The sequence below is a fragment of the Oncorhynchus tshawytscha genome, linkage group LG21, assembly GCF_018296145.1.
Source record: "Oncorhynchus tshawytscha isolate Ot180627B linkage group LG21, Otsh_v2.0, whole genome shotgun sequence".
Lineage (NCBI taxonomy): Eukaryota > Metazoa > Chordata > Actinopteri > Salmoniformes > Salmonidae > Oncorhynchus > Oncorhynchus tshawytscha.
In genome coordinates, this window is record NC_056449.1 from 40,885,192 (window position 1) to 40,895,191 (window position 10,000).

The 10,000-nt window shown below is 45.4% G+C and overlaps 1 protein-coding gene across 2 annotated transcripts in view; it reads right to left on the reverse strand.

Annotated features, from left to right (window-relative positions):
• LOC112241499 (vascular endothelial growth factor receptor 3) overlaps window positions 1-10,000 on the reverse strand; it is a 241,298-nt gene that overhangs the window by 168,858 nt on the left and 62,440 nt on the right. The window lies entirely within an intron of this gene.

The window sequence follows — 10,000 nt, forward strand, 5'->3', positions numbered from 1 at the left end:
AATTAAGTCTGCTGTCAATACCTTAAACAATTTCACGTTAAAACACAATTTGCAGATCTCACTTAGACTTTTCAGCAAAACTGTAAACTCATTTTCATTCTGAAAACACATTATGTAATATCTAATGTATCTAATGCACATGTCATCCATACTGGTAAACACAAGTGGCAACAATCAAATACAAATAGAGAACATATGTCATTGATTGAACACAACCACTCAAAATGGATGGTTTCAAATGATGCAACACAACCAATATAAGCCAGTTCAGAGAGCCAGCAGGTTGTTGAAGGTGGGAAGGAGAACGTCTGAGAATGGATACTGTAGTACAGTGCATTTATAGGCTGTATACTGTACAATGGATGAATTGTATGGCCCTGAACATTGTGCTTTCCATTTATTAACAGTACTGACTGCTCAATAGATGTTGACTGGTTGCAGGTTAACATCAACAAAGAACAAGAATTACAGTATGACAGAGACAAAGGACAAGTTTGTGAGATGCAGGGTACAAATATGGGTACAAGGAAGGATAAAAAGCAAAATGGCAAAGAGCAAAGAAGAATAATTTCTGATCCATTTTGAGCTGCTATGATAGAACATGTTTTCGTTCATCAAAAGACTGATGGAAAAATATGATTTTTTTTTTTTAGATAAAAAATGTACTTCTCCCTGAGAAATGTATGTTTTGAACAATGTGTCTTCTATTTTTCGGTGTATTGTTTACTGACTGCTTGAGAGTGTATATCGTTTTGATCACTTTGTTTATGATTTAAGAGCAGGGTTTGATTTTGAACACAGGTAAAACTGTTTTGAGGCGAATGTTTCATTTTGCGAGAGGAGTCAGAGGTTATGTAAATAGTGCTTGAAGATGAGGTTTTGTGCTGAATGGTTTCAGGAAATGGAGCAAGGTTTCAGAAATTGTGTTTTAGTATTGGAGAGAGAGAGAGAGAGAGAGAGAGAGAGAGAGAGAGAGAGAGAGAGATGATAGCTGTAGAGTAGGTCTATCTCGGTCATTGTGGTAATTTAGGGGTAATTTCCCATAGCAAATGTAATTAGTCCTCCAGCAGTTTTCAGAAAATGACAAAAAGCACTAGCTACTTATTTTAGCCATTCTCCTCCCGATAATCTAACTTTTTTTGAAACGTGGAGTGACTCATAAAGACTCGTACTAGAAGGTCTGTGACATAGATGACAGATAAGACCAAATGCACCAACGGCACTCGGATAATTTCGCTAACATTTACTTTTGGACTTCATGCCAATCAAAACCCAGTTGTTTTCTGAACGGACAGGACATTGTACAGACACGACCACATTCCTCACATCCTGCTGCCCAAGGAGCAACAATAGAGACATGGCCATGTGATGTAAATATTTGAATCTCAGCCACAGAGTTAGAGGTGTTTAGGGTTAGTTTGAGTTTATCTCAGTGGCAGCTCAGCCTGTACTCCTAGTAGCCTTGAGACAGCTGTAAGGGCACTGTAACTTTACAGTGTGATGAATCGATGTGTTAGTACTAGGTAGTAGTTAGGATATGGTTTAGAGTTGATCCCGGTGGAAGCCCTGTACTCCTGGCACTGTGGAGACAGCCGTAAGGGCACTGTAACTTTACAGTGTGTTGCAGGGTTCCCCAGGTGGCGGCCCGTGATTGGTTACTGAGCAAATGTTTCTCAAAAATGTTTTATTTCATAACAAATTGTCATTGTTGGACATAAAAGACCGTAAAAACACCAGGAAATCAGCTCCAAGTGATTTTCATTTTAAGAAATTGGTTCCCAAGTATTCCCACGGATAATAGAGAGACACGCAATTGTATGCAAAGGCAAACATATCTATTTGGGCTTCCTGAGGTCAATTGCAGTTTGCAGTATTAACGTTATTTCAACACCATACAGGTCTGAGTTATTCATGTTATTAATGTTAATAATGTTATTGATGTTATTGATGTTATTAACGTTATTAATGTTATTAACGTTATTTCAACACCATACAGGTCTGAGTTATTCATGGTATTAATGTTATTATTGTTATTAATGGTATTCATGTTATTATTGTTATTGATGTTATTTCAACACCATACAGGTCTGAGTTATTCATGTTATCATGTTATTACTATTATTAATGTTATTAATGTTATTGATGTTATTAACGTTATTTCAACACCATACAGGTCTGAGTTATTCATGTTATTAATGTTATTAATGTTATTAATGTTATCAACGTTATTTCAACACCATACAGGTCTGAGTTATTCATGTTATTAATGTTAATAATGTTATTGATGTTATTGATGTTATTAACGTTATTAATGTTATTAACGTTATTTCAACACCATACAGGTCTGAGTTATTCATGTTATTAATGTTATTAATGTTATTAATGTTATTAATGTTAATTCAACACCATACAGGTCTATGTTATTAATGGTATTAATGTTATTATTGTTATTAATGGTATTCATGTTATTATTGTTATTGATGTTATTTCAACACCATACAGGTCTGAGTTATTCATGTTATCATGTTATTACTGTTATTAATGTTAATTCAACACCATACAGGTCTGAGTTATTCGTGTTATTAATGTTATTAATGTTATTAATGTTCTCCACAAGTGCTCTGTTTCCTTTCCCACTTTCCACACACACTTTATCCCTCTACCAGTTAGTCACTGATATGGATGGGAGCAATAACATTGAAATGTACTGTCATCCATCCTATCTCTCTGCTGGTGAAGAACCCCAGTACAATAGACAGTTCATCTGCTCTTTAATCAAGTCCCACATGAGTCATTATTTCTCTTCACCACTCAAATGTGTACATTCAATATGTTCAATATGTTTAATAAAGTCCACAAAAACACACATGATAAAATCATATCTTCCTTCGCCACCCGGGGAATGAAAGCAGGCAAGGCACCTACACCAAGCTGGCTGGATGAATAACATTACGTTTTGTCCAACGTGGTTTTACTGATAGACAACAAACAATGAGTGTGTCTGAGGTGGGAAGAGAGCATTGGGAAGCAGAGGTGGTCCGTGAATGGTATGGTTCCCAGACCCTTCTCCCAGGGGTTATTCCTGCCTTATGTCGGCCTCATATTGTCCTGGTCCTGGGGGGTAACCTGCCTCATATTGTCCTGGGGGGTAACCTGCCTCATATTGTCCTGGGGGTAACCTGCCTCATATTGTCCTGGGGGGTAACCTGCCTCATATTGTCCTGGGGTAACCTGCCTCATATTGTCCTGGGGGTCCTGGGGGTAACCTGCCTCATATTGTCCTGGTCCTGGAGGGTAACCTGCCTCACATTGTCCTGGAGGTTAACCTGCCTTATATTGTCCTGGTCCTGGGGGTAACCTGCCTCATATTGTCCTGGTCCTGGAGGTTAACCTGCCTCATATTGTCCTGGTCCTGGAGGTTAACCTGCCTCATATTGTCCTGGAGGTTAACCTGCCTTATATTGTCCTGGTCCTGGGGGTAACCTGCCTCATATTGTCCTGGGGGGTAACCTGCTTCATATTGTCCTGGGGGTAACCTGCCTCATATTGTCCTGGGGGTAACCTGCCTCATATTGTCCTGGGGGGGTAACCTGCCTCATATTGTCCTGGGGGTAACCTGCCTCATATTGTCCTGGTCCTGGGGGTAACCTGCCTCATATTGTCCTGGTCCTGGAGGTTAACCTGCCTCATATTGTCCTGGGGGTAACCTGCCTCATATTGTCCTGGTCCTGGAGGGTAACCTGCCTCATATTGTCCTGGAGGTTAACCTGCCTTATATTGTCCTGGTCCTGGAGGTTAACCTGCCTCATATTGTCCTGGTCCTGGAGGTTAACCTGCCTTATATTGTCCTGGTCCTGGGGGGGTAACCTGCCTCATATTGTCCTGGGGGTAACCTGCTTCATATTGTCCTGGGGGGTAACCTGCCTCATATTGTCCTGGGGGTAACCTGCCTCATATTGTCCTGGGGGGTAACCTGCCTCATATTGTCCTGGGGGTAACCTGCCTCATATTGTGCTGGGGGGTAACCTTCCTCGTGTTTAGGGCCCACACAGAGAGGGGCAGGACCAGGCTGGTTTAGGGCCCACACAGAGAGGGCCCAGGAGAGACAAGCCAGGGGCTGGACTAGGTTAGTTAACCACACAGGACAGTGTCCCCCACACAGAGACAAGCCAGGGGCTGGACTAGGTTAGTGAACCAACACAGGAAAGTGTCCCCCACACAGAGACAAGCCAGGGGCTGGACTAGGTTAGTGAACCAACACAGGACAGTGTCCCCCACACAGAGACAAGCCAGGGGCTGGACTAGGTTAGTGAACCAACACAGGACAGTGTCCCCCACACAGAGACAAGCCAGGGGCTGGACTAGGTTAGTGAACCAACACAGGACAGTGTCCCCACACAGAGACAAGCCAGGGGCTGGACTAGGTTAGTGAACCAACACAGGACAGTGTCCCCACACAGAGACAAGCCAGGGGCTGGACTAGGTTAGTGAACCAACACAGGACAGTGTCCCCCACACAGAGACAAGCCAGGGGCTGGACTAGGTTAGTAAACCAACACAGGACAGTGTCCCCACACAGAGACAAGCCAGGGGCTGGACTAGGTTAGTGAACCAACACAGGACAGTGTCCCCCACACAGAGACAAGCCAGGGGCTGGACTAGGTTAGTGAACCAACACAGGACAGTGTCCCCCACACAGAGACAAGCCAGGGGCTGGACTAGGTTAGTGAACCAACACAGGACAGTGTCCCCCACACAGAGACAAGCCAGGGGCTGGACTAGGTTAGTGAACCAACACAGGACAGTGTCCCCCACACAGAGACAAGCCAGAGGCTGGACTAGGTTAGTGAACCAACACAGGACAGTGCCCTCCACAGGGCTGAGGCGGTACACTGAGTCAACCCAGCACAGAAAGAGGCCGGGGGGCTAGATAAGGTTATAAGGCTGACACAGAGGGGGGCAGGACCAGGATACAAGGCCATCCCCCCTCCCCCTCCCACCCGAGAGACTGACAGGGGGACAGTCAGAGAGGAAGTTCCCATCAGGATGGAGGATGGAAGATGCCTCATACCTCCTCTATTTCTGGAAACACCACATTTCCTACCTGACCCTAACCTCTAATTCCCGCGCCACATTTCCTACCCTTAACCCGCTCGTCACCGCAAGTAGAGACAACGGGGGGGGAGACAGAGCGAGAGAGAGACAGAGCGAGAGAGAGAGACAGAGCGAGAGAGAGACAGAGAGAGACAGAGAGAGACAGAGAGAGACAGAGCGAGACAGAGCGAGACAGAGCGAGAGAGAGACAGAGCGAAAGAGAGACAGACAGAGCGAGAGAGAGACAGACAGAGCGAGAGAGAGACAGAGAGAGACAGAGCGAGAGAGAGAGACAGAGCGAGAGACAGACAGAGCGAGAGACAGACAGAGCGAGAGAGAGACAGAGCAAGAGAGAGACAGAGCAAGAGAGAGACAGACAGAGCGAGAGACAGACAGAGCGAGAGAGAGACAGAGCGAGAGAGAGACAGACAGAGCGAGAGACAGACAGAGCGAGAGAGAGACAGAGCGACAGACAGAGCGAGAGAGAGACAGAGCGACAGACAGAGCGAGAGAGGCAGAGCGAGAGAGAGGCAGAGCGAGAGATAGGCAGAGCGAGAGAGGCAGAGCGAGAGAGGCAGAGCGAGAGAGGCAGAGCGAGAGAGAGGCAGAGCGAGAGAGGCAGAGCGAGAGAGGCAGAGCGAGAGAGACAGAGAGAGAGAGGCAGAGCGAGAGAGGCAGAGCGAGAGAGGCAGAGCGAGAGAGACAGAGAGAGAGATAGGCAGAGCGAGAGAGAGAAAGAGCGAAAGAGAAGCAGAGCGAGAGACAGAGACAGACGGACAGACAGACGGACAAAGAGCGAGAGAGAGGCAGAGCGAGAGAGAGACGGACGGACGGACAGACGGACAAAGAGCGAGAGAGAGGCAGAGCGAGAGAGACGGGCGGGCGGACGGACAGACAGACAGACAGACAGACAGACAGACAGACAGACAGACAGACAGACAGACAGACAGACAGACAGACAGACAGACAGACAGACAGACAGACAGACAGACAGACAGACAGACAGACAGACAGACAGACGATAGGAGAGAGAGAAGCAACAGGTTTAGGGTTAGAACAGAGGCAAGGTTTCCAGTCCACAGTCCAAACTCAAAACCCTGAGGCCTCAGCCCACTTCCCACCTTCCCCCTGAAACAGCCAATGACACAAGGATTGCTCTCGACGTTGTTAGGTGTTTTACAAAGATAGTCAATATTGTATATTCTTGAGGAACAGCAGACAACTGACTGGGAGAAAGTAGATCTTTAGTTCAGTTTGAGACTTGAAACCAAAGAGCCAACTACTACTACAGACAGATGTAGTACTGACTGACTGACTGACTGACTGACTGACTGACTGACTGACTGACTGACTGACTGACTGACTGACTGACTGACTGACTGACTGAAATATTTTTGTCAGAAACTAGAGGGAGGCCAAAGGGAGGAATGGAAAGGGAGTGCCAGATATTTATTTAGGGGGAAATCACCTCAAACTACCAAGGAAAATAATATTTTACATTTTATTTGGCATATAAACAGAGATAAAGCCATTGCAAAACTCCAGCTTGATAAAATCCCTAAGCTGTTTTCCCTAGAACAGAGGACTAGAGAGAGCTGTGGTTCTATGATAACATTCTAGAACAGAGGACTAGAGAGAGCTGTGGTTCTATGATAACATTCTAGAACAGAGGACTAGAGAGAGCTGTGGTTCTATGATAACATTCTAGAACAGAGGGCTAGAGAGAGCTGTGGTTCTATGATAACATTCTAGAACAGAGGACTAGAGAGAGCTGTGGTTATATGATAACATTCTAGAACAGAGGACTAGAGAGAGCTGTGGTTCTATGATAACATTCTAGAACAGAGGACTAGAGAGAGCTGTGGTTCTATGATAACATTCTAGAACAGAGGACTAGAGAAAGCTGTGGTTCTATGGTAACATTCTAGAACAGAGGACTAGGGAGAGCTGTGGTTCTATGATAACAGTCTAGAACAAGGGCATTCACATCAGGTTCTATTATAACATTCTAGAACAGAGAGCATTTCCAGTAGGTTATATGATAACATTCTAGAACAGAGGACAATTCCAGTAGGTTCTATGATAACATTCTAGAACAGGGGACATTTCCAGTAGGTTCTATGATAACATTCTAGAGCAGAGGACATTTACAGTAGGTTCTATGATAACATTCTAGAACAGAGGACATTCCCAGTAGGTTCAATGATAACATTCTAGAACAGAGGACATTTCCAGGAGGTTCTATGATAACATTCTAGAACAGAGGACATGTCCAGTAGGTTCTATGATAACATTCTAGAACAGAGGACATGTCCAGTAGATTCTATGATAACATTCAACAACAGAGGACATTTCCAGTAGGTTCTATGATAACATTCTAGAACAGAGGACTAGAGAGAGCTGTGGTTCTATGGTAACATTCTAGAACAGAGGAATAGAGAGAGCTGTGGTTCTGTGATAACATTCTAGAACAGAGGACTAGAGAGAACTGTGGTTCTATGATAACACTCTAGAACAAAGGACATTTCCAGCAGGTTATATTATAACATTCTAGAACAGAGGGCATTTCCAGTAGGTTCTATGATAACATTCTAGAACAGAGGACATTTCCAGTAGGTTCTATGATAACATTCTAGAACAGAGGACATTTGCAGTAGGTTCTAATAACATTCTAGAACAGAGGACATTTCCAGTAGGTTCTATGATCAATTTCTAGAACAAAGGACATGTCCAGTAGGTTCTATGATAACATTCTAGAACAGAGGACATTTCCAGTAGGTTCTATGATAACATTCTGGAACAGAGGACATTTCCAGTAGGTTCTATGATAACATTCTAGAACAGAGGAAATTTCCAGTAGGTTCTTTGCACATTCTTGGCAAGTTTATGTGTCGGAAGGCTAGGGTCAGTCTGTTATATCTGGAGTATTTCTCCTGTCTTGTCCTGTGTCCTGTGCAAATTTAAGTACGCTCTCTCTAATTCTCTCTTTATTTATTTCTCTCTTTCTCTCTCTCGGGGGACCTGAACCCTAGGACCATGCCCCAGGACTACCTGGTCTGATGACTCCTTGCTGTCCCCAGTCCACCTGGCCCTAGGACCATGCCTCAGGACTACCTGGTCTGATGACTCCTTGCTGTCCCCAGTCCACCTGGCCCTAGGACCATGCCTCAGGCCTACCTGGTCTGATGACTCCTTGCTGTCCCCAGTCCACCTGGCCCTAGGACCATGCCTCAGGACTACCTGGTCTGATGACTCCTTGCTGTCCCCAGTCCACCTGGCCCTAGGACCATGCCTCAGGACTACCTGGTCTGATGACTCCTTGCTGTCCCCAGTCCACCTGGCCCTAGGACCATGCCTCAGGACTACCTGGTCTGATGACTCCTTGCTGTCCCCAGTCCACCTGGCCCTAGGACCATGCCTCAGGACTACCTGGTCTGATGACTCCTTGCTGTCCCCAGTCCACCTGACTGTGCTGCTGCTCCAGTTTATTATTATTTGACCATGCTGGTCATCTATGAACATTTGAATATCTTGGCCATGTTCTGTTATAATCTCCTGCTGGTCATCTATGAACATTTGAATATCTTGGCCATGTTCTGTTATAATCTCCTGCTGGTCATCTATGAACATTTGAACATCTTGGCCATGTTCTGTTAAAATCTCCACCCGACACAGCCAGAAGAGGACTGGCCACCCCTCATAGCCTGGTTCCTCTCTAGGTTTCTTCCTAGGTTTTGGCCTTTCTAGGGAGTTTTTCCTAGCCACCGTGCTTCTACACCTGCATTCCTTGCTGTTTGGGGTTTTAGGCTGGGTTTCTGTACAGCACTTTGTGACATCAGCTGATGTAAGAAGGGCTATATAAATACATTTGATTGATTGATTGATTCTCTCAACCAGCTTCATGGTGTAGAACCACACATATCTCTCTGCATAGCACTGTTATTGGCATCATGATACCAGTCAGTATCTCTTACTGTGTGTTATTATCAGTTGATAGCCTAGCGGTTAGAGCGTAGGATCATTAACCCAAAGGTTGCTGAAAACTGAAGCCGACAAGGTGAAAATTATGTCGAGGTGCCCTTGAGCAAGGCACTTAACCCCAATTTGTACCAGCGTCACCCTGTTACTATGGCCCTGTAAAACAGCACATTTCACTGCACCTATCTGGTGTACGTGACAATAAAACATTTTTCTTTTTTTTATTATAGCTGGAGAAAAAAAATCTACCTCACATTCAGGCCAGTGATTCACTCTCTTCAATAACTCTGTGTGCTCTCAGTCTCTCTGTCTCTGTCTCTCTCAGTCTCTCTGTCTCTGTCTCTCTCAGTCTCTCTGTCTCTGTCTCTCTCTCTCTCTCCCTCTCTCTCTCTCTCTCTCTTTGTCTCTCTCTCTCTTTGTCTCTCTCTCTCTCTCTGTCTATCTCTCTCTCTGTCTCGCTCTCTCTCTCTGTCTCTCTCTTAGGAGTCTCATCTCCTCCACAGTGGTTTCTGTCTCTGCTGGTAGATGATGACAGAGTAAACCCTCTATCTAAACACTGTGGGCTGGGCTGTGGAGAGGAGAGGGGGAAAGGATATGAGAGGAGAAGCGGAGAGAGAAGTTCAGGAGAGGAGAGGAGAGGAGAGGAGGGAGAGGAGAGGAGAGGAGAGGAGAGGAGAGGAGAGGAGAGGAGAGGAGAGAGGAGGAGGGAGAGGAGAGGAGAGTACACAAGAAAAGAAATAATGAGGAGAGGAGAGGAGAGGTGAGGTGAGGTATCTAAACACATTGGGTAAGAAGCCACAGAGGTCTGGCCCAGAACCAAGGGGAGAGGAGAGGTGTGGCCCTGGTATCCAGCCCAGACACTTGAGATTGATGAGAGCAGGCCAGGAGATCTCTGCTAGGGCTGGTCTACTCTTACGTAAGGTTAACT